At 48.7% G+C, this 23861-nt stretch overlaps 1 protein-coding gene across 3 annotated transcripts in view; it reads left to right on the top strand.

The window, feature by feature from the left end:
- Tiam1 (TIAM Rac1 associated GEF 1) overlaps positions 1-23861 on the top strand; it is a 348754-nt gene that overhangs the window by 45622 nt on the left and 279271 nt on the right. The gene's annotated exons all lie outside the window — the stretch shown is intronic.

Here is a 23861-nt window from a genome sequence, read left to right as displayed (position 1 = left end):
CAACAAGGAGCTCAGGGGTGGGCAGCAGAATTCGATTCTGAGCCGCTGCTCGTTGAGCTCTCTCACCTTTGATCACCCCAACACTCTTTGGAATACCGCTTAGACTTAATTCACTCTTCAGTGCCGATCCAGGGAGTGGCTCTTGGGTCAGTCTCTTCAAATGGGTGGCTGCTCCTGGGTGAGGTTGGAGCACCTCAGAGTAGGGGTTTCCAGCAACCCTCAAACACTTGCTCTACCAGCTTCAGGTGGGGGACAGATGAACCAGGAGTCACCTGAGTAAGTCTGAGAAACGAGATTCTGTTTGGAGAGTGAGGCTATGGGGAATCATCTGTCGTAAGGAAATTACACAATTTATTTTATGAGTGAATTCTACCCGACTATGCGGAAACTTGATAGGGCACACTTTTCCAAGCCCAGAGCTTTACTTGTCTGGAATGAATCCTTTCTAAACAGTCAGATCTCCAAGCTCAGTGATGGGGTCCCCTGTGGGCAACACCCTGCTAGGTGGCTTTCGTCCTGCTTCTTGTGTTTCTCCGGCTGAAGTAACCCCCAAATGATCGATATTTCATAGCACTTTCCAAAGTGCTTTTGTTTATTTTTACTCCGAGTAGGCAACATGATCACATGTCTCCAAATTAAAAACATATAAAAGAAGGTCTCTCCTTTACTCACCTATCCCGTTACCCTGGGGCCGGTTCAGTTATGAGTGCTGGCTGTGCTGCCTTAAACAAAAGCATCTCTCTGGGTATTAGCGCGTGTGTGCACGTGTACACACATGTTATGGAAACCAGAAGTCGGCTTTCAGTATCTTTTCATCCACCTTGTTTGTGTGTGTACGAAAGGGATACATCGTGTGTGTGTGTGTGTGTGTGTGTGTGTGTGTGTGTGTGTGAAGACAGTTCGTGGGAATCAGTTCTCTTCTTACTCCACATGGATTCCAGGGACTGACTCAAAGTATCAGGACGAAGAGGATCTTTTACTAGCCCACCACTAAGTGCATCAGGCTGGTGGTCCAGTGACTGCCGGGCGTCCTCCTGTCTCCACCTCCATGTCCTGCCCCTGATTCGAAGGTGCACCTCCTTCTCCATGCCTGGCTTTGTTACTCAGGCTCTGAGGATTAAACTGCGGCCCTCGTGCATGCAATGAGAGAGCTTTACTTACCCAAGCCATCTTCCCAGCCCAGTTTAAAGATCCTCCCAGCACACAAATAACTTCCATACTCACAACCCCTTGAGTCCTCATCGTTTCACACTTAGAGAAGAGTCACAAGGGTGGTACAAGAGTTCTAAGGTTTCTAGTGTCCCTTTGTTCAGGTTTGCCTGTAGCTGGACTTTTGGCTACCTCGAGGGTTTTCTTCTTCCACCCTTTCAATCTACTAACACTAGGCGGGAGAGAAAAAAGGATAGAGGGAAAGGGGTGACTACTTCCTGCTGATTGGGGGCATCAAGTTCCATGGGTCAAGGTTCATTTTTGCTGTCAGAATCATCTTTTCACAACCAGCTGCCAAGAGCATCCAGCCACCAACTGGCCAACTAGCCTCCCACTTACATGTCCTCTGAAAAGTCCCCAGAATTCCAAATGTCACACACACACAGAAATTACCTGCAGCTGTTAAAACCACGCCGTGGTTAGAGCACCAGGCAAATCATAGTCAACCACTGCGGAAAGTCTGAAGCAGCCCCATGTCCCACACCTGGGATTAAAATGAAAACATTCTTATATTTCTGCTCTTAAAGAAACCAAAATTCACACTCCAGTTGCCCCTGTGATGGATGTGGGGTTTTAAAAGGTAGGTAGCTCGTGAAGGCATCTGTTCAGGGAGTGGGTTTAAGTTCAGAGCATTAACCCCTTTGCCCTTCTGTACCCTGCCGTGCCAGGGACAGCAAGTCCTTCACTATGGGAGATTCAGAACACTGAATATTCTGGTGTCTTGATCTTGGACTTAGGCCATGATTTTCAGAACTATGAGAGATAGACTCTGTTCTCCATAAATTACTTAGCCTCCGGTATTGAAAAAGACATATATTATCTGCCTGAATCTATCAGTGTTTACATTTTCTCTGTATTGTAATTTTTCTTCATGTATATAAATATATTCCCACACACATCTGCACCTGACACATTTATCCTCACACAACACATTTATATATGTGTGCACGCATGTGTGCGCACGCGTGCGTGCACACACACATATACACACATACACACCACACACACACATACACACCACACACACATACACACACATACACACATACACACACATACATACACATACCAACACACACACACACACACACACACACACACACACACACACACCAACCCCTATTTCCGAGGTGGCAGTGCCTTGGTCCTTGGCTGCCTAAGTGCTTCTGTGTTGTCCCCAAGAACAGGGCCTCCCACAGTACCTCTGTGCTTGTATTTTCCCCATGTCTCACTGTTTTGTGTGAGTTTGTACTCAGTTAATTTCAGTGTATAACGTATAATGACTTTGCCCTCGCTGGACTGGAGACAGAGGAGTAGCTTGCCCGCTCATCAGCAAGCCCTAAGGTTCTTTTCCCACCCTGGCTTTCTGGAATGCTCTGAAAAGCAATACTTTTCTGATGCTGGTTCTGGGGTTTCTTCACTGAGAGGTGGAAGCTTTTCTGTTCTTTGGGGTCTAGTCTCTCTGCTTAGATGGGTCACTCAGGAAAGAAGGGTCAGGAAGAGAAGCCATGTAAGTGCCTGGTATGTGTGTGTGCAGAGCTTGAATTAGCTCTGTGAACGGATTGGATCCGGTCCTGCCCACAAGAAGCCTCAGACAGCTTAGCAAATCTCTGTGTCTCCGCCTCCTGCTATTGGGACTACAGGAGTGTACTACCTGCCTGGCAAAGGAGTTAGTTCTTAAGGACCGAGCTTCGCAGCTTGGTTGGTGGGGTGCTTGCCTAGCATGCACAAGGCCTTCGATTCAGTCTCTATAATAAATAAGTAAATATACACTGTCATAAAAGAGGCACGGCGGCTTTCACCTGTGATTCCAGGGTTTGGGAAATGGGACCTGGAGAGTCAGAAATTCAGTTAGTTTTTGACTATGTAGGGAGTTCAGGGCCGGCCATGGGGGGGAGACCTAGTTGGTCTCAAAAACAAAAACACAACCAAGCAAGTAAGCAACCCCCAAACCTAGTGTGCCCACGCATGGCACAGTAATTTTCTACAGTCACTTGTTCACATCAGCTTTCATGAGTGGAAAGCCCCACATGAATCCTGTGTCTAACAACTAACTTATGTACTGTCTTCCCTCCTGCCTGTGTCCCCTCCCTGCCCGTGTCCCCTCCCTGCCCGTGTCCCCTCCCATGTCTTCCCTATTGACTGTGTCCCCTCCCATGTCCTCCCTACTGCCCGTGTCCCCTCCCTGCCTGTGTCCCCTCCCATGTCTTCCCTCCCTGCCTGTGTCCACTCCCATGTTGCTTAGTTTTATGCCAAATGATACAAGCTTGAGTCATTCAGGAAGGGGAGCTCTCAATTGGAAAAATGCCTCCCTAGGATTGGCCCACAGTCAAGTGTGTTAGGCAGTTCCTAACTCATTTGTTTAAGGTATCCTTGAAAAAAACACATGACTTGGTGTGGGAGGCCTGGTCCACTGTGGGTAGTGCCATCTTTGGCAGGCGGTCCTGAGTTGGGTAAGAAAGCAGCCTGAGCAAGCCACGAATTAAGAAGCCAGTGAGCACCATTCTTCATAGCTTCTACACTCCTGCCCCAGCTTCCCTCAGGGACAGAGCATACCTTGAGAGGTATAAGCAGAAAGGAACCCTTCCCTGCCCCGAAGTAGCTTTTGGTCATGGCATTTTATTACTGCAAGAGACATCCCAAGGAAGACATCCACCAAGTGCTATTTCTTGGGGGAAAATGGGTTTAGGTGATCTGTTTTTAAATCCAAGTCACATAGATCCATTGACCGATTTTTTTTTTTAAGTCTAATTTTGGGATGACCTTTAGCAGTTGAGTCTTTGACGTGTTAAAAGATGGTGATCATCAGAGTCTGTCGTGTGTGTGTGTGTGTGTGTGTGTGTGTGTGTGTGTGTGTGTGTGTGAGATCGTTGTCATCATCATAAACAAGTTCTCAAGCATCCCTGCTGACGTCCACCCAGTGGCTGGAATAGGATATATGCCTGGGTGAACTTTGAGCCTTCTGCCTTCAGCTCTGAGTTCTGGGATGACAGTGGTGCCTGGTAGGAAACCTCCTGTGTCTTGGTGACAGACCAACAGACACATGCCCTCCCTGTGTCCTTGTTTTTGGTGCAGGGAAACAGGAGGCGTGAGGGTAGCTTTGGCACCTTGGTGGTAAGTGTTGACCTTTTGGTCCAGCAGAATCATTTACCACCCAGCTGTCCTGCACATTGTAGGGCCACACCCACTACAGGATAATAGGAGCTTTCTATCATTTGTTCACTTGGGAGGCAAAGTTTCCCTGGGATTCCGTCCTTTGGGCTACCTGGCTTTATCCCTGGGGGCTTTACACAGCCATCCCAAACAAAACTGTTGGTGACTGGGTAGACAGGCATCCATTTGAGCCGGGCGTAGCTGCAGCCACCCTCAGTCTGTGGCTACATGGATTTTGCTTGCAGGATGGTGGGCTGGAAGCTCCAGGGTCTGTCTGTGCTATGGGGACAGAGCCTTCAAATGTGCTGGAGTTTCATTGTTAGGATGGTACCAAGATGTAGAACCTTTAAGAGAAGTCAGTCAGGGTCATTCGGACCACACCCAGCGAGTGGACTCTGTCGCCGTGAAGGGAGGAATGGTGGGGGAGGGGATCGTTGTTGAGTTTGGCTTCCTCGGTTTCTGTCCTTGGACCTCTTGACCATGCTCTGCTGTGCTGTGATGTAGAAAGGAAGCTTTTCCCAGACACAGCCCCTGACAGCAAGCTCTCAAGCCTTTCCCACGACGAGAAATACACTTCTTATCCTGGTCTGTTGTTCATTTTGTGGTATTCTGCGTCAGCAACACAAAACAAACCGAGGTGGCTTCCCAGATGGACTCATGGACAGCTCTTCACTGGCTCTAGGTCCCTGAGTCCTGGAGCTGTGGCAAGCAGCCTGGTGATGAGTCCAGTGGTGGAGTCCTGAGACAGCAAGATGTCAGGACCAGTTCTTGTGGTATGGGGGGTGGGGCATAAGCAATGGCGTGATTCTTCATGGGGTGTGAACGGAGTTCTAGTCAAAGACCTCTGTACTTCCATTGTCCTTGGGCACTCGGGAAGAGTGACCTGGGGTGTTTACTTTTAATACAGGGGCAGAAGCCTTTACCCTGGGGACAGCACTCATGAAATTAGCGTTTTGCCCCTTTTCTAGTCATGATATTACATGTCTCCATTTCTCCTAAGGCTTGCCACCTGATGTGTAGGCTCCCAGAAGATGGGTGACTTTCTTTTTTCTTTTTGGGAGTGCTAGGAATCAAACCCCAGGCCTTAGTTCATTTTCTGTTGCAGTAACAAAAGCCCCAAGCATAGGTGAGGGGGAGTTTTCTGTATGTGCGTGCTCAGTGCCCAGAGGGAGATCTTACCGTGTCAGTGCGACATCACACGAGGTGGCAGAGCAGGGGCCTAGTTCATGTTTAAAGCCACTAATGCAACTATAGGAACCTTATCCTCAAGACCTCCAGAGTCAGCCATGAGACAGATGGGACAAGGGCTATTGTCTCTGCTACTATTGGTTTCTGAGATCCCTGTTAAGGCGTCCCGGCATCCGTCAGGAGGAAGTGCCTGCTGGGTTCATCACAGTCCTTGCTTTCTAAGTCTCCCCAACATTTTCCAGACTTCTCTCTGCTATGAAACACACCCTCACGGATTCTCCGGTTGCTCCAGCGTGAATGGGAAAGGCCGTAGGGAAGTAGCGCCGCCTCCTCCTCCTCTTAGACCTCTACAGAGCGAGACACAAGGCTCACCATGTCGGAGCTGTGGCACGTGTATGAAAATAAAGTTTAAATTAGAAGGAGCATTTCTCAGCCCCAACCTGTGCCGGCTGTCTTAACACTGGGATGGAAATAAACTGGCTCTGGCTTCTTGGCACCAGACCCACTCACTCTGCCTTTTACACACTGCCTTGTGGGTTGACGCGTGTGGTGCAGTTGCAATGCCTGGATCTTCAGAGCCTCTGGCCTCCTGAAACAAAGAAGGAAGAGTCTGAGCCCAGCCTAGTGGGCTCACCAGTCCGTCCGCTCTAGGGCCCATTATTTTAGTCTACTGTGGTTCAGAAAAGAACTCCTTTGTAAACACAAGTCAGAGGACGGATGGGAGGCTGGCCCGATACCAAGACCAGGATACAGTGTGACCCAAGACCATACCCTCCGTCATTCCCCAGCAGCCCGGCACTGCGCATGTCGCTTGGTGTCCATGCTTTGTGTCTTCGTCGGAGAGACAGGCAGAGCATCACCACCACCACCTTCATAGAGGTTGTGATAAATGCTGGTGCCCGGCCCAGGTCGGTGTGATAACTGACATTCATCACCATCATTATAATTTAACGGTTGCTACAAGTCTTAGTCTTGGGTCACTGCCAGGGTCTCCCACGATGTTTTCAGTGTAGGGTGGGGATGCTTCTGGTTTTGTTGAGGACTGGCAGATCCTGCAGTTGCCTTCGCCAGATGCACATGGGTGGCGGGCGGGAGTGTCCCTGGGCGCCAGCTTGTGTGCTGCTCGACCCTTCTGTTGTGCTTATGGCCCCCATCCCTTCCTCTCCCGCCTAAGCCCTCACCGTACACAAGCGAAGGATGCTTGCACAGCCCCTGTGACAAAGGCATAGATAGGCTTGTCTGGATGTCATCGTGCCAGGCCTGGTGACAAGGTCCGAGCTTGAGATTCGTGTACAGTCAGAATTTCCCAAGATATGTGTCTCGAGCGATACGGATTTGGCCTTTGTCCTGGGTCCTGGCTTACCATCGCTAGGATGTTCTTTGTCCTTTTTGCTAATGAGATGATTGGCCTGATTGACTTCAGGATGGGGTAGGCTCCCAAGAGACCAGAATGCGTTCAGAGGCTGAAACTCTCGTCCCATCGTCCCCTCTAGGGATAGGTAGAAGCTGGAAATTAAGTTCATCACAATGGCTGATGACTTGTTCTTACAGGACCTCTGAAAGGTCATCAGACAACAGGGTTCAGGAACTTCTGGGTTGCTGCTGGGAGGGTGCTATGCCAGAAAGGGCACAGGAAGCCGGCGTCCCATCTTCTTACCTACCCCATGCACGCACATCCCCTGCCATTCCTGAGTTGGAACCTTTATAATAAACCGGTGGCTGTAAGTGAACGGGTTTCCTGAGTTCTGGGAGTGTTTTAGCCAATTATTGACCCTGGGGAAGGGTTGTGATTATACTTGGACTTGTAGTTAGGTCAGCCTAACCTGCCACACTCATTTCGTAGTTTATGTCTGAGGTGGGGCTAAGCCCTTGCCTTCTGAGGTAGGGTGCTACTCTACCACCCTCTGCCCCCACGTATTTTTGAGATTGTGGCACACTCAGCTGGCGTCCAGAGTTGGACAGCTCGTAGTATACATAAAACGCCCCGAATTTGGTATCAATCTGTTGTGGCCGCAACTGGTTTATAATGTAAGTAGAATCGATCCAAGAGAGGAAGGTTCAGGGCGGAGTAGTGACTGGATTAGGTTTTATTGTTGAGCCGGGAAGGGCACGGTTGGTGGTCCTCATATCACCTTCTTTCTATATTCTTTTAGGTTTTGGATTTTAGGTGTGTGTGTCTGTGTGTGTTGGTGTGTGTGTCTATGTGTGTCAGGGTACATGTGTATGCATGTATAGGTGTGTGCGTGCGCATGTGTGTGTGTGTGTGTACATGTGCTTACATAGGTGTGTGTGTATGTATGTGTAGGTGTACTGTGTATGTGTAGGTATGTGGCATGTGAATGCAATGTCCTCGGCCAGAGGGGAAGGATCCCTGAGGAGCTGGAGTTCCCAAAGCGAGTGCCAGGGACTGAACTCAAGCCATCAAAAGCGTCTTAACCACTGGGCTGTCTCCAGCCTCATCTCCTTTCTCTTAGCACTGTAGAATTAACTTAACCTTTCTTCTGTTTTTGAGATCTGTCTTCCCTATGTAACAGAGCCCTGACTGCCCTGGAAGGACATGGTTGGTGGTCTTCATATCACTTCTGTAGACCAGGCTGGACTAAAACTCACAGAGAACCACCTGCCTCTGCCTCCCAAGTGCTGGGATGAAAGGTGTGCTCTACCCCCGAGAAGCACATTAAGGTATTCTTGACTCTTGGATGTGTGCTGCCTACAGCCTGGGTTCAAAATTATGTCATAGAGTATCTGCTTCCTATTTTGGGGGGTTACATGTCTAATTTCACTTTTCAGTGACTTCAGCAGCTGACTCACAGAGCTCTCGAATTCCCTCAGAGCACTGATGTCTTCCCTATGTCTCTTCTTCACGCTAACTTTGTCGTTTCTTCAACTCTCGTTTCTAAACTTTGTCTTCAGGCCACACAGGATCCTTGGCCCCAGCTCCCCTTTTCCGGGAGTGTTCTTCAAGTTGCTAAAAGCCTCCTTGAAACGGATTTGATTTCCTGTAACTTATTCCTTCAGTCCAGCTGTGTGTGCCCATTGACCTCCTTTTTAGATGCAGCCCAGCTAAGTGTTTTCTTTGCAGCTATCTGTCTTGGCTCTGTGGTAGTCAGTCGAATAGATCCCTCCCAGTCTTCCGTACCTCTCGTAATTTACTGGTTCTATTTCACCTCAAACTAGAACTTTGTGTTGATCTGGACAGAAGTTCCGTCACCAATGTGTTGAACTCCTCTGTTGCTCTGTCAGGTAAGCCAGTGAGTCACCAGCCCTGCTCCTCCGTCCTGTGGCATGGTCTCAGGGTGGCTTCTAAAGCTGGTCATCTCAAAACACTCAGTCTTCTCAAGCCCTGATGTCATATGATGCTGTTTGTGGCCAGCAAGTCTAGACCGCTGTCTGGTACAAGGAAAGAGAAGAGTGGGAGAAGAAAATGGTGTGAGTGGGCCCTGGTGTGTCCCACTGTGCCCTCCCCTTCATTCACAATGACAGCTTGCTGAGGTCTAAAGGCCAACAAACATTGGCCACACTGAGGTGGCTGTTGGCCAGGTAGGACTGTACTTGAATTATTGACTCCAAAATACTCAGTTTCTCCCCAGCACAGTCAGCTTGTTTCTCTTGGCTTCCCTCACGTGTGACTGTCCCTTATTTGGCTTGGAAAGTCCAGGCCTTCTGTAGCCTTGATGGTTGTCACCAGCAAGGAACCGGTCTTTTTCCTTTTAGCCGTTTACTTGAGATGCTACCTCTCCCTCCTCCTCCAGTAATTGACTTGTACTCTTAACACTGTGGCTTCATTTGTTTATTATTTCTGTGTGTGCATTTGGGGATTGTGTAAGTGTGCAAGTGCACAATTGTGTACATGTATGTAGAGGCCAAAGGTCGACCTGGTGTCATCCTCAGGAGCTCTCTGTCTTGGTTTTTAAGGTAGGGTCTTTCAATAGTACCTGGTGATGATCTGCTGGGATAGTCTGAGTGGCCAGTAAGCCTCAAGGATCCTTTTCTTTCCTCTTCCCCAGCCCTGGAATTGCAAATATGTGTTCCTACACCTGCACTCCCGCACCTGTGCTCCTACATCTGTTCTTCCACACCTGTGCTCCCAAACCTGTTCTCCTACATCTGTTCTTCCACACCTGTGCTCCCACACCTGTGCTCCTACATCTGTTCTTCCACACCTGTGCTCCCACACCTGTGCTCCTACATCTCTTCTTCCACACCTGTGCTCCTACATCTGTTCTTCCACACCTGTGCTCCTACATCTGTTCTTCCACACCTGTGCTCCCACACCTGTGCTCCTACATCTCTTCTTCCACACCTGTGCTCCCACACCTGTGCTCCTACATCTGTTCTTCCACACCTGTGCTCCTACATCTGTTCTTCCACACCTGTGCTCCCACACCTGTGCTCCTACATCTGTTCTTCCACACCTGTGCTCCTACATCTGTTCTTCCACACCTGTGCTCCCACACCTGTGCTCCTACATCTGTTCTTCCACACCTGTGCTCCCACACCTGTGCTCCTACATCTCTTCTTCCACACCTGTGCTCCTACATCTATCTGTTCTTCCACACCTGTGCTCCCACACCTGTGCTCCTACATCTCTTCTTCCACACCTGTGCTCCCACACCTGTGCTCCTACATCTCTTCTTCCACACCTGTGCTCCTACATCTGTTCTTCCACACCTGTGCTCCTACATCTGTTCTTCCACACCTGTGCTCCTACATCTCTTCTTCCACACCTGTGCTCCCACACCTGTGCTCCTACATCTGTTCTTCCACACCTGTTTCTCTGTAAAGACTCTTCAGGGATTGACTGAAGGGCCCTATGTTATGCATGCTAGTACTTTACTAAGGATTCTCTCCCTGGACTCAGGCTTTATTGAAAGAATAAAGGATTTCTTGCTTAGGATACCTCAGTTGGACTCCTGCTTTTCCATGTTAATACGCCTTTATAGATAGGCAGGTGTCTCAGTGTATTTTATATTGTTATAACAAAATGTCTGACACTAGTTACTTTATAAAGTATAGAAGTTTCTTCAGTTCTTGGTTCAGGAGTTTGGGAAGTCCTAATTACTTCATAAAGAATAACATATAGGTACTATCCATATGTGAATTTGAGAAATGAGTTCCCAGCATTTGAAGTTTGTGGGACTTCATTTACACCATAGCATGGAGAGATGAATGTCTTGCATATGGGGGTAGGGTGTCGTGTGACGCTGAGTGAAGCTCGCTGTAGGGGTGACTGGCGATAATTAATTGCCTCCTTGTCCTCCTAGAGTTTAGAGCCAACTGCTGAATTTAACACAAAATTCAGACAGATGGAGGTCAAAATATTGAGATTATTATGGTAAAGCTAGCTGGAGAACGGGCTAAGAAGTGAGGGCCAGATGGGCTTGTCTGCCAGCCTCCCCATGTGCAGGGCTGCCAGCCCTAGGAGCAGGGCAGAGAAGACGTAAGGCTCAATGACAGTCTGCTCCCGGAGACAGGGCAGGGAGGTTTTGCACTGGGCAGTATGTACTTGGTCTCTTTTCCCGACATTGCCAACCATGACAGCGCTCCTCCCTGGGAAGGATGAGTTAGGAACTGGATCCCCAGAGGTGATCCCAGGCTATAGAAACAAAGTAACAAACCGTGCTGCAGGAACAAAGTAACGAACTGTCAGTGTGGCTTCAACAGCAGGGATGCGCCTATGTCTGTGGAGTCCTAAAATTCCAAGTGATCTGGTATCACAGGCCAGGGTTAGCATTTTCCGAGGGCATTGTGGGAGAATCTGTTGTGTGCCTCTTACCTTCTAGTACTTTGCTGGCAACTTTTCTTTGTTTATAGATACACCGCCCAATTTCTTCCTTTCTCTTTATATGACATCCTCTCTTTGTGCCCATGTCCAAATTCCTCTCTCTATAAGGGGACCAGTTGTATTGCATGAGTGTTTCTCCTACTCCAACATGACCTCCTTTTAATTATGCCTAAAATAACTCCATTTTCAAATAAGGCCACACTTGAGGCATGCTGGGCATTAGGACCTCAGTGTGAGTTTTGGGGGTTGCAATTAAGCCTATAACAGAAGTCTAGGGTTTTTGGCTTACACATATTTAACCTTCATGTGAATGAAAAAAAAATCCTCACCTTTTCTTCCTAGTGTCTAATGAGTCATCTGGTGATTACTTAGTGGAATCCCACCTTCCATGATGGAATAAGCTATGATTTCCTCCCCTCTCCTACCCGTCCCCCACAGTCAATGCTGGGGCCATTTGAACATAGGGTCTTTTCGGGAAAACTCAGGCTTTGTGAAACCTTTTCGATCATGCTTGTTCCAGTAGGGACGGTGCCCTTCTAAAGAGAGCCCTCCCCCCCGGCCCCCCAGGTTTTTCTCCTGTTCCGTGTGAGCACAGGAATGCATGGGAGAACTGAGGGAGAAGGTGACTGCGAGTCAAGAAGAAAGGCTTGCCCCAGAAACCAACCCTGACAGTAACTGAACATGGACTGTGTGGCATCCAGGACGGTTTGAAACAACTTTCTCTTCTGTATTTGTTACTTTTGTTGCTGTAACAAAATGTCTGTCAAAAGCAACTTAAGGGACCGTTTTATTGTTGGCATCATTTGCAGTTTCAGCAGCATATGGCAGCACGAGTGGCAGAGGCCACAAGGCATTGTCAGCAACCAGGAAGCTGGGGAAGCTAAGCTCAGCCGCTTCCCTTTATTTAGCCCAGGATTGACTCCCTTAGGATGGTGCCGAACACATTTAGGGTGGGTCTCCCTATCTCAGTCAACTCTACCTAGAGGAGTGGACATGCTCAGAGCTGTCTCCTGAGGAACTGTAAATCCTGTCAGGTGTCAACCATCACACCTCTTGGTTTCTGATGGTGACTGGGCACCTATCATTCCTTCTGAGGACGGTGACGGGCGGTGACAGCAGCCCTGTGCAAGTCCTGGCTTCCTGTGAGTGTTCTTCCTCATCCCAGGCCTCTGTTTAAATGGATTGGGTTGTGTCTGGAAGAGAGAGCTAATGCGCTTCGCTTCAGGCCACTTCAGTGGATCAGGCAATAGAACCTGTGGGTGACTCCTAATGCTTTTCGAGCTCACTTGAGTAAATCCAGGGCAAATAAATTTAATTCCTTCGTTAAAAATGCACTCCGTTGTGACATGTGAATGTCATTGACTGGCAAAGAAGTGAAACAAAGTGGGTTAGTGACACACTGCACTGCTTTATGACAAATGTAGGGTAACCACCTGAGTGGAGAGCCAGCTGCGGTCTAGCGGTGAGCGGGCTGCAGATACATAAGCCTTTAAACCCCCTCTGCAGCCACGCCTGGCACAGAAGACACAGCGTCCAGGCTAACCGGTCAGGAGCAAATAATTTTTGTCCTGCCTAAACCACCTCTTTAATCCGGAGTATACCAAGCACCACGAGCCCAAAAGAGTAGTTGCTGTTCTGAGTCGGCCTGTGATTGAGTGGGAGCAGCTGAATGGACAGCGGCCACCCGGAGTGTAGCCAATACTTAAGAGATCAGGAAGGCGGGGTTGGGGATTTAGCTGAGCGGCAGAGCACTTGCCTAGCAAGCGCAAGGCCCTGGGTTCGGTCCCCAGCTCCAGAAAAAAAAAAAAAAAAGAGAGAGAGATCAGGAAGGCAAACAGAGCCTGTCCTGAGAATAGTGGGGAGCACCTCATAGGGGGACAAAGAGCCTGGTGGATGGCTCCTCTGTCCACAAGGTTTGTGTATTTGAGCAGTGAGCTCCTGTGAGGAGTGGCACCGATTCAGGCAGACAGAATACGGGGCCTCTCTGGTGGACATGGGCCGTGGGGAGATGTCATCCTTCCACACACTGTCCCATCGTCCCTTTCTTCTTTCCCATCAGCAGTAAGGTTCACCGTTTGGGATAGAGGGTGCATGGCTCCCCACTGTCGCCTTCGTCAGCCTGAGCAATCCACCCTCACCCCTAAGAGTTTTAGGGACCTTGACCAACATTTGTAGCTCTGATAATGAAAAGAACTCAGTAGAGTTGGGCTAGGACGCAGGGTTGGAGATTGCATTAAAGATATTTTAGTGCAGGCTTACGCAGGAGGGTTGGGGAAGGGTCTTCAGAAGGAAGTGAGACATACCCGAGCGTGGGTCTTTAGAATGGTCGTGTGGAGGATTTGGTGGGGATTGTAGTTCCTGGGGCACGGGGGACATTTAACAGTGTTACAAGGTAAGGTAGGAGTCTGGCCCCCGGGACACACAGTGTCCTTACTGTAAAGTTCTGAGAGTCTCAGGGTCTGAGTAAGAATGAGTGGAGAGTATATATACATTGGGGCCTTAGGCCTGGGCTACTGCTCTTTGACACAGGAAAGGGATACTGACCCTGTTTCAGCCTTCGAGGCCAGTGTCATCACCATGCAGGACGATGGCCCCGCTTCTCTCACCTCCATTACTGCTCTGTCTTTCTACCTTGCTTCAGTGTGGTAGTGAACTGGCTTCACCAAGTGAGTGAAAAGACCGAACTCCTTACTCGGGATTTCCATGTTATAAATTTTCTTTACTTTCAACATGATAACACCAGTCTACAAATCTTAAAAACCATAACAGTGGATCACAAGTCTATGTAACTCTACAATAGTGGACCACTACCGCCCATCTGTCCATGTGTCCATCTGTCTGTCCATCTATCCATCCCTGCTGCAGTCCTCCCTGCCCGAATTCTCCCTCTCCCCCTGCCCATACAGTTGTAACCAAGTATAATCATGGAAGTAAGTTGTATTGTCGACTTTTAAAATTTCTTGAGTTAATTTTTTTTATTGTATTTTAAATAAGAAAACTGTTTTCAACCAAGGGGACAGTGTTTTACTGTTTCTTTGTAGTCTTTGGTGGTCCTGGGCACGGGACTTGGAAGCCTACACACTAGGCAAACACTTTGCTAGTGAGTGAAACCTCAGGCCTATTACAAGGTATTGCTGGCCCAAGGTGGGAACTGTGTGGCCTCCGGAACTCCAGTTGTGGGCTGTCTGCCTTACACCATGGAAACACCAGTTCTGACATGGCGCGGTACACTGTGAGCTGGGACAGCACAGAATCCACTTGCACACATCACTCTGCTCACGCCTGGGCTTTGCTTGTTCTGTGACATGGGTTCTCCACGTCCCTGCAAATGAATTTCCTGCAGTTGTAGACTTGGATTACCAGAAGTGCACAGTGACCGTCACAGTTGGTTCTCCGTGTCCCTAGTAAAGTCACATCTTCTCTTAGCGGGCGGATGTGAGCTTCTGGATTTGATCGAGCAGTTGGCCCTTTGTGTTTATTTATTCTTTGGCACTTCTAGATTTCATTTATTTCATTGTGTGCTTGGGAGATACAGATGTTCCTATGAGATTCCAATGGAAGCCCCCTATTTGTGGTACCAATCAGAAGTCTTTACGCTGTGCTGTTTCTTTAGGCATACTTATGGGTTGAAGTTTTTCTTTTCTCTTTCTTGGACTTCTGGCAGAGTACCTGGCTGCTTTCGGGGGGGGATCCATAACTGGCCATTCTTTCGTAGTTTTCGTAAGCATTTTTGTAAGCTCAGAGGATGGGCCAGAGGCTGTGTATGGTATCGGAACTGTAGAAAATGGGTGTTGATTGTGGACTCCACTTCAAAGTTGCATCTGTGCTGTTATGATTCCTGTGTGAAACAAGTTACTGAGGCATCACTGTGGATTCTGCTTTTGTGCCTTTGCAGGAAGTAAGAGACCAAACTGGAGTTACTTCTGGAGAGTTAAAAGTAAGAGAAACCGGGGCTGGGGATTTAGCTCAGTGGTAGAGCGCTTACCTAGGAAGCGCAAGGCCCTGGGTTCGGTCCCCAGCTCCGAAAAAAAGAACCAAAAAAAAAAAAAAAAAAAAAAAGTAAGAGAAACCATAGATTGAAGAAAACACTTACCTTTAGCTTTGTTTCTCCTAAGTTTTGTTTGTTTTTGTTTTGAGGCAGTGTTTCTTTGTGTAGCCTTGGTTATCCTGGAACTCACTCTGTAAACCAGGCGGGCCTCAAAGTCGGAAATCCCCCTGCCTCTGCCTGTCAAGTGCTGGGATTAAAGGCGTGTGCCACCACTGCCCAGCAGTCTTTTTAATTTTCAGTTTCTCCATACTTCATTCTTTATAAAAGTTACAAATAAGTAAATGAGAAGCCTGATTATGTTCTCACAGGACTCATCTAGGCATATATAGCTATTATGTTACTTTCTTTAGACAGTTTCTCATTTGCCAGATGCCATGTTTGCTACTTCTTCTCTTTTTTCTTTTTTTCGGAACTGGGACCGAACCCAGGGCCTTGCACTACTTGCTTGCTGAAACATCTTGCTGGCCCAACATTCTTTCTTCATGAGGTTACTCATCTCTGTGTCCCCAGGTCCTACCTAAGCTGGTCCTTACTCAGTACTCACAGTAACGATGGTGAAGATTTTCTAGAGCATCTCTGAGAACGAGGACAGGGCCATTATGTATCCTTAGCACTAATTCTTGGATGTGGACATAAAGAGTCTTTATAGCTCCCAGGAATGACATGTCCAGCCACCCGCCTTCCAGACACTTTCCCGTTAAATGACTTCTTTCATGTACTTGACTGTTTTGTCCCGTCTTCAGAATGTCCCCGGTCTTAAATTAGGAACAATAAAATTAGTTCTGTTCCCTGTGGCTCTGTATATTTGAAAAGACTGGGGCTTTGTGGGTATTGTCCGAGCCATAGTCAGGTAAGTTTGTGATCAGTTTCCATAGAAAGGTGTGTGTGACCTCTTATTAGGACATTTAGAAGTAGGTTATCTTTCCCAGTTGATGTGTGGACTAGGTAAATGAGATGTTTGTGATGCAAGGCACAGTTACAAATTTGAAGAAAGCAAATCCTGTTTCCTAGTCTTTGGACCCCCCTGGCTCTCAAGTTGTCTGGGTTACACTGGAAGGGCAATGGCATCCAATTCAACGTAAGATGCCTCATTGGTTCAGTTGTAAAACACAGGGAAATACACGCTTGCATTAGGACAGAATCTGAAATAAATACGCCTTAAGGATGCTGGGCACCCTTCATTATTTGAACCTGTCAGTAATAGTTAGCGTTTACTTAGCTGACACTTGGTTGCTGTCCGGCTTGCTTTCAGAAAGTATCTAGAGCAAAATGGGTTGCCTAGCAACGTGTTCCAGCCCAGAAGGCTGGAGATGGGTCAGTGATTAACAATTATGTACAATCAAGTTTGAAAATGCATAGCAGCCTTGCAACATTCATGCCCTGACCACCAGCAATCGCCGGCACTCGACTGCATCTGCGGTTTGGGGCTGTTCCGAGCGAATTTATTGCAGTTTCAGACTTGACCTTGTGGCAGCAATTAAAGGACAACTGTGTTAGGAACTGAAATAGGTTGATGTGCCCTTTCTTGCACAGATTAAGTCTGTGGTAGACTCGGAACCACAGCACTGGGAGGGCTGCTCGTCTGGATGTCTGTTCTCTCAGAAGAGGGAGAGAGGAAGTGAAGTGTCTGGGTGTTTATAAGTGTGGGCATCTCAACAAACCAGCTGCGTACTACAGTTTACTAAAGGGTCAGTCCCATGAAGTGACTGACAGTAGCCCCCTCGTTCATCCCAAATTGTTCTTCCCCAGATTATGCATGCTGCAATGAGTGTGCTGTGCTTCTGAAAGGGCGCAGGTCCCCGTCCTTTATCTTCCATCCATTCCAACACAGGGAAGAAGAATTTTGCACAATCCAACCTTACTTTATCTTTCTGTCGACACGAATTTTGGTGGTTGGTTATCCCGGCTGCGGCGGGCTAGCCGAGAGACAGTTTATAACTCTAGCAAAGACAGAGTGTGTACTCTGTCGTCAAGAATCATTGAGTTTAACTGGCTAATCAATTTTTTAGGTCCTTTCCCTTTGTGTTTTGTTTAATCAACAAAAATAAACTGCCCCGCTACCCTTGAAAGATTCGAGCGGAAGAACAGTGACAGATACGTCGCTGGTCCTGCCAAGAGAGCTTTTTGGCAGAAACGTCTTAATTGAAGATGATCTGCATTCAGAAGTGCTGTTTCATCGTTTGTCTGAGGAAGGAAACAGCTGTGTAAGCAAGCCTCACTGCAGCGTGTGCAGCATTGTTTGCCCTTTATCCCCCTCCTCATCCATCAGACGTTCCTATGTAGACGGCTGGCCCTAGCTCTCCTTACCAGTGACTCAAACACCACCTTATGAGGTAGCTGTCTAAAAATCCCCATGACCCATGAGGAGGCCTTGTGGGCTGATGAGGACAGTGGGTCTTTCTTTTCTTTCCCTGGGTTTTACTGACTGACGGTCTTGCTCTCTGGGTTTTGGGTAGGAAATCCATGACAGCACAGTGCCGGAAGAGGTAAGCTGGCCCAGAGAAGTAGTAGGAGAACATCGCTGGTCACGTCTTGCCCAATGGCTTTCGTGTGTGCAGGTGACACACTTTTCCTGAGAGCTGTAAAGATCTAGCTTTTGCTTTTGTCATCCCTCTTTGACTCCAGGAAAAGCAATGAAATGCAGAACACACACTGATGTCAAGCCCACGTGATGGGGGTAATCTTGGGCAGGTGAGGAAGACGTGGCTCAGAGAATACAGAAACTGCCTCCCAAGGGGCGGGGTGAAGCCCAGTGACCTAGATTGTGTGGCTGGCATTCTTGGACATTGAGGAAAGCCCACCACCGTCACGCCGTGTACCTGTGTGGCGTGCCTGTGTTGGTGAAGGTTCCTGCAGGTCCGAGTTCTTGAGGAGTGTCCTTTTAAGCAATCCTCACTTCCTGTTATCTGCTTTTACCCTCATCTTATACATGAGATTTTTTGGGGGTTGGGGGGATTGGCTTGAGGGCACATGTGTAACTGTTGGGGAAATCAGTATTTGCGTCCAGCAGTCTGACCTAGGGCCCGTGTTCTTTGCTGTCTGTGTTTTTGGATTGTACCCTTGTTTGATGAGTGTCCCCAAGTCTTTAGGCACCAAGGAAGCAGTGAGGACAGTAAAGGGAAGAAATGCTCACCCAAACCCAAACTACTCCAAAACCAGGGACAATTTAGTATTGGAGTAACCCCATGACTCTATAATAACGTATGCCTACCTGAGCATAAGTGAATTCCATGTTTGGACTTGCATCCCATCCTCAAGATATCTCAACGTGTCTATGAAATGTTCCCAAACCTGGGGGCCAGGGAAGATGAATCCTAAAAGCTGAACACTACAAGGTTGGCACTTCCAGTACCAAACATTTTGACCAGGGCTACTCAGCCACTGGTGAGTAATTACTATGGCTTCCCAGATCGTAGGTGATGGAGGCTCCTGAGGGCTCAGCCGCTCAGTTCCCGACACCTTTATTATTATTCTCTGATGTAACAGGTCCATTTTCTCTGAATCCAGGGCTTGGCCTCCTCGGCAAGTCCCCTCCCACTGAGCTGGGTCCCATTTGTCCCACTTGGCTTCTCTCTCTCCTCTGTTAAATGGTTTTGAATTTTAATTTAACAATTTTTTCAGTTCTACTTATTTTCCGTGTGTGAGCATTTTGCTTGCTTGCATTTACATGTGCCATGTAAGTACCTGCATGTGCCTGGTGTCCTGGGAGGCCAGAGGAGGGACGCTGATTCGCTGGAGAACGAGAACGGCCACATAGGTGCTAGGCACGGAACCCCCGTTCTCTGCAAGCACAGTGAGGTGTTCTTAACCACTGAACCATTTCTCTAGCCCATCTGCTAAAGGTCGTGTCTTCCATGGAGCTTTCTCACACTGATGGGGGACACCTGTTCCTCTTGTGAGGGCCACCAAAAATGCCAACCCAATGATATGCAGATTATCCCACAGGCAAAAAACCGGATCGACCTAGAGTGAACTCGGGATATGACAGGATGCAACTCATCAACTTGTAAAGAGTGTTCTGTAGGTCAGTAGTTCTGCGATGCCAACAGCATGGGGGAAATCTAGCCAATGCCTGACGTTTTACAGCGTCTGCGCATTTCTCCAGGCGCTGGCCATTCATTCAGCCAGCATCTTTGTTAGCAGAGTGGAGGGATGCCCGGATCCTGCAAGAGCGAGGAACTGTTTCCACATATGATCAGAGAGGAAGGTGTGTGGGGGGTTAGGTCTGTGCTTCTCATGACTATGGGAAGAACCGCACAGCGTTGAATGTCTGCGGACTCCCAGGCACGGCCTTTGGACAGCATTCCACACACTTTTTCTTGTCCTCTGCAGAGCCCATTAGGTCGATGCGGTTGTCCCCGTTTAGCAGGCGACATGGCGCATGGTAAAGGCAGTGCCCACTGTGATTTTAGAAACATTAGAATACGCAGCACATCTCAGGATCGAGGACATGTGTAGCTGGCCTGGGGGCTGGGGCTGGTGGTGTTTGGCTGCTCTTCGGAGCACAGATGCCTCTTTGTTACAGGGCTCTTCAAAACCAGCTGAAGCGCGCCACGTACGACAGCCTGTGTGTGGTTATTTCTGTACTCCGGGCATTGTTCTAAGAACTTTGCGTGAATTTAAGCCTCAGGAAAAGATGGGTCCTCTGACTCTGATGACCCCGGTTGACGTACGAGGAAACAGAATTTCAGAGTAATGCTTCATTCAGACTGTCCAGGGCCACCCAGAAGTTACAAAGCCTCCGGTGTCAACCAGGTTCCTGAGCAAGGCTCTCGGCCACCGTGTCCTCTGCCTCTGAGCCGAAGACAGCTGGGGAAGGGAGAGCTGTGTGAGAGAAGGAGTCATGGGGCTCCATGTGGGTTAGAGGCTCTGGTCCCCCTCAGGAGCTGCTGCCCAGATGGCTTGTCACTTCCTTTTGGCATCAACAGTAGTGTCAGCTCCATCAATCTCTTATCACCTTCTGTTGCTTTATCAGACCACCCTCAGTGTGAAGGACACGGAGGCCACGAAACAGACCCTGGGGCTGGGCAGGGCACGTGTCAAGGACCCACCGCAGCCCTGGGAGTTTTACATTGTATAGTCTCCATGGGGTAAGCTAGACAGGGTGAATCACATGTACTTGTTCATGGGGACAGGCAGGCAGGCAGGCAGGCAGGCAGGCAGGCAGGCAGGCAGGCAGGCAGGCAGGGGGGTTGGGAGCAGGTGTCAGTAAGGGTTGGTTGCTGCCCACACCCCCTGGGTTTGCCTTGCCCACCTGGGCATTTCTAAAGTGCCCGTCTGTGCTGTTCTGCTGTCTCCAGTGTGTTTTTCCTCTTGGTTTTTCTGTCCTGCACTTTTGCCAGCAGCCTGGGGATGGTTTCTGAGCAGGATAGGATCCTTTTTCTTCCTCAGGCCCAGAACTGTTTTCCTATTGCTTGTACATCTGGACACCTGCTGAGCTGACAAATGTCGCTTGACTATTGGGAGGGAGCACCGGTGAATGATTTCTGTGGAAGACACCATCCTGGCTGCCTGGCTGGGTGGGAGGTGGGGGGGTGGAGGGTGGGTCCTCCAGCCCCAGCACCCTCAGTGAGGGATTCGGTTGGGTTCCCTCCTAGAGGCTGACATATGTGTTTGCTGTCTGTATGCTTCTTTCTGCCTTTCCTCAGCGAGGAGACAAGCAGCCACATCTATGCTGGTCGGCCCCTGCAGTCATGCCTCAACTTTGGAGGCTCCAGTAACAAGTGTGAGCTTTTTCTTCCTGGATTCCTCTTCTCAGAAAAATGCATGCACATGCAAAATGTGGGTAGAACCTCATGGATTTCAGATGCTGTTGAATTTAGAGCCTCCTTGTACCCCACCCCCACCCCTTGTCTCCATCCCATCGCCCCGTGCTGATGTGCCTTAGAAACTGGGCTCTTGGGGCTGGGGATTTGGCTCAGTGGTAGAGCGCTTGCCTAGGAAGCGCAAGGCCCTGGGTTCGGTCCCCAGCTCCGAAAAAAAGAAAAAAAAGAAAAAAAAAAAAAGAAACTGGGCTCTTCCTTCCCTTCTTCCTCCTATACTTGAGAGCAGATATGGAAATTTGAATTTCATTTGGATTCTCTGCCTTCTATCTGTCCATTGTGGTTCATCACAGACCGGACAGGAAAATATAGAGTATTGATGAAGGGCAAGGGGTGGGATGAGGGACTTGGGGGCTGTAGGAAGAAGTCCCTTCTTCCCCTGTAACTGAAACAGGAACTGGTGGCTTGAAAGAAGCCATGTGATGGTCAGATCCCAGGTGACCCAGCAGGAAGGAAACCCTATCAGTTTCCTGCAATCCCTACCCTGGTTTGTTTTGACTTGCACTGGGGCTGGGGAGGGAGGCCTGCCTTGAGAATAGATCATTGTTGACAAGGTAAGATGGAGTATTTAGCACATTGCCTTTTTATTTTTTTGAGACAGACTCTCTGTAGCCCTAGCTGGTTTGGAACTTGCTATGTAGACCAGACTGGCCTTGGTCTTACAGAGATCCACCTGCCTGTACCTCCTGAGTTTTGGACTTAGAGGTGTGCACCACCACATCCAGCCCTTGTAGATCTTCAATAACCCACGTCCCGTATGTGTGTGTTACATTTGAGGATGCAAGCGGGCATTTTGTCCATCTTTTACTTGGACTCCCTGGGTTTGCGTTATGAGGAGACCTCTCAGGTTCTGTGCTAGGGGAGTCTTGGATCTCTGAACGTGATCAAGAGCTTCTTGGATTGTTTGTTATGCTTTGAGTTGAGGCTGCAAATGTTGTTTTCTTTTCTGTATCCTATACACTGCTGTGTTAAAATACCATGACCAAGGCAACTTACAGAATGTAGGAGGCATGAGGTCTTCCCAAAGAAGCACCAGGGGGTCTGGCATGTTATGCACACACGGTTGGGTTGTTGTTGTTTCAAGAAAGAAATGCTGTACCTGTCTGTCATCTGCCCAGAAGGCCGGGAGCAGACCTATTTACTAGTCTGGAGACCTTTGCTCTGTCTGGGTGGTTAGACTTTTGTGGCACCGGATCTTCCCCCGGACCCTTACTGTAAACTTGTTATCTTCAGTCAGTCTATACAGCTTCCTTTATGGACTTTACAAAGCATTATGATATAGTGTACACATGGCCTTGAGTTAATTGTCACCAGAGTAATGTCCACCAGATTGTGCCGGTCTTGAATATGCATCAAGTAAGCTGCCCGGGGTCGGACGCCAGAAGTTGTGCCGATACCAGCTACTGAGCTGCCTTCTTGCCTCCTGCAGACCTGTGAAGGTCACAGAGTCCCTTGAAATTGGAGGCCCTCTAGGAGTCAGTGCTTCTGCTTCTGCTGTTCGTGAGAGACTTCTTATTTAACCATACTCAAGCCAGGCTCGTCTGAACATTTAAAACATTTTAAAAATTACACTTTAACCTATCCTTGGTTTGCTGGGAAGTTTTAGCAAGAACCCTGCTAGATCACTTACTAGAATCTCCATGGGTGACCAATCACCTTTGAGGTCTAAGGAGTTCCTCCTCCTCCTCCTGACCTCCTTCTTCCTCCTCCTGCCCTCCTCCTCCACTTCCTCCTCCTCCTCCTCCTTCCCCCCCCCCCCTCCACCCATCTCTCTCGTAGACCTGGGTCCTGGACTGGCCCATAGCAAGAAACTGTCCCACTTTGATGTTTTCCGTTAGTAATTGGCCTCTCACCCCACCCTGGCCATAAACCCCAGCTGTCTTTCCTGTGTTCTCAGTGTAGCCCAGGCTATCCCTCATTCAGCTGTCTTTCCTGCGTTCTCAGTGTAGCCCAGGCTATCCCTCATTCTAGCACGGTTGGTATCTGTCCACTGCCGTCATCCTGGATGAAGTCTGCCTGCCTTCACCACTTAAGAAACACATCCAAATAATAACATTGTAGAAAAGTTATCTATCAGAGATCATGGGGTTGTTGGCATCCTCTGGCCTGGCTTTACCCAACACTGAGAGCAATGTGGGGCTGGTTACTCACCACAGGACTCGGCAGGCTGATCTCACTTACCTGCCTCATTTCTGTCTCTTTCATATTTGTTCCCTCCCTCTGTAAGAGACCGTGTATTAAGGTTTGAGAATCCTAGTTATGTCAGTAAAAACGCACATGTGTTACCCTTATTCTAGTCTATTGCGTTTGCTATGTTGCCTGTTCTCCCTGAGCTCCGGGACTAGTGTGTCCTTCCTGCTGCAGACTCCAGAACGGCCGAACTACGGTAGTGAACCAGCATGCCTGCTTTTCCTTGCTCTTTAAAATAGGACTCTGATCCAGGTTGGACCCGCGAGACTGACTCCGGGACACTGTCCCTCCAGAAGGCGGTGTCACTAGGGTGTGCTCTCTGTGAGTCGCTTTGTCCAGAGCGCTGGCTTACTTGGTTTCCAAGTCACATTCGTGCTGCATGGGGCTGACCTCACGTCCCTTAGCGTCTCTCTTCTCTCGCCTGTCCTAGCTCTGATAGCTCTACAGACAGCCACACCCACACAGT

The sequence above is a fragment of the Rattus norvegicus genome, chromosome 11 (assembly GCF_036323735.1).
Source record: "Rattus norvegicus strain BN/NHsdMcwi chromosome 11, GRCr8, whole genome shotgun sequence".
NCBI lineage: Eukaryota > Metazoa > Chordata > Mammalia > Rodentia > Muridae > Rattus > Rattus norvegicus.
The sequence above is the reverse complement of the archived record's forward strand: the minus strand, read 5'-3'. Positions and strand labels throughout refer to the sequence as shown.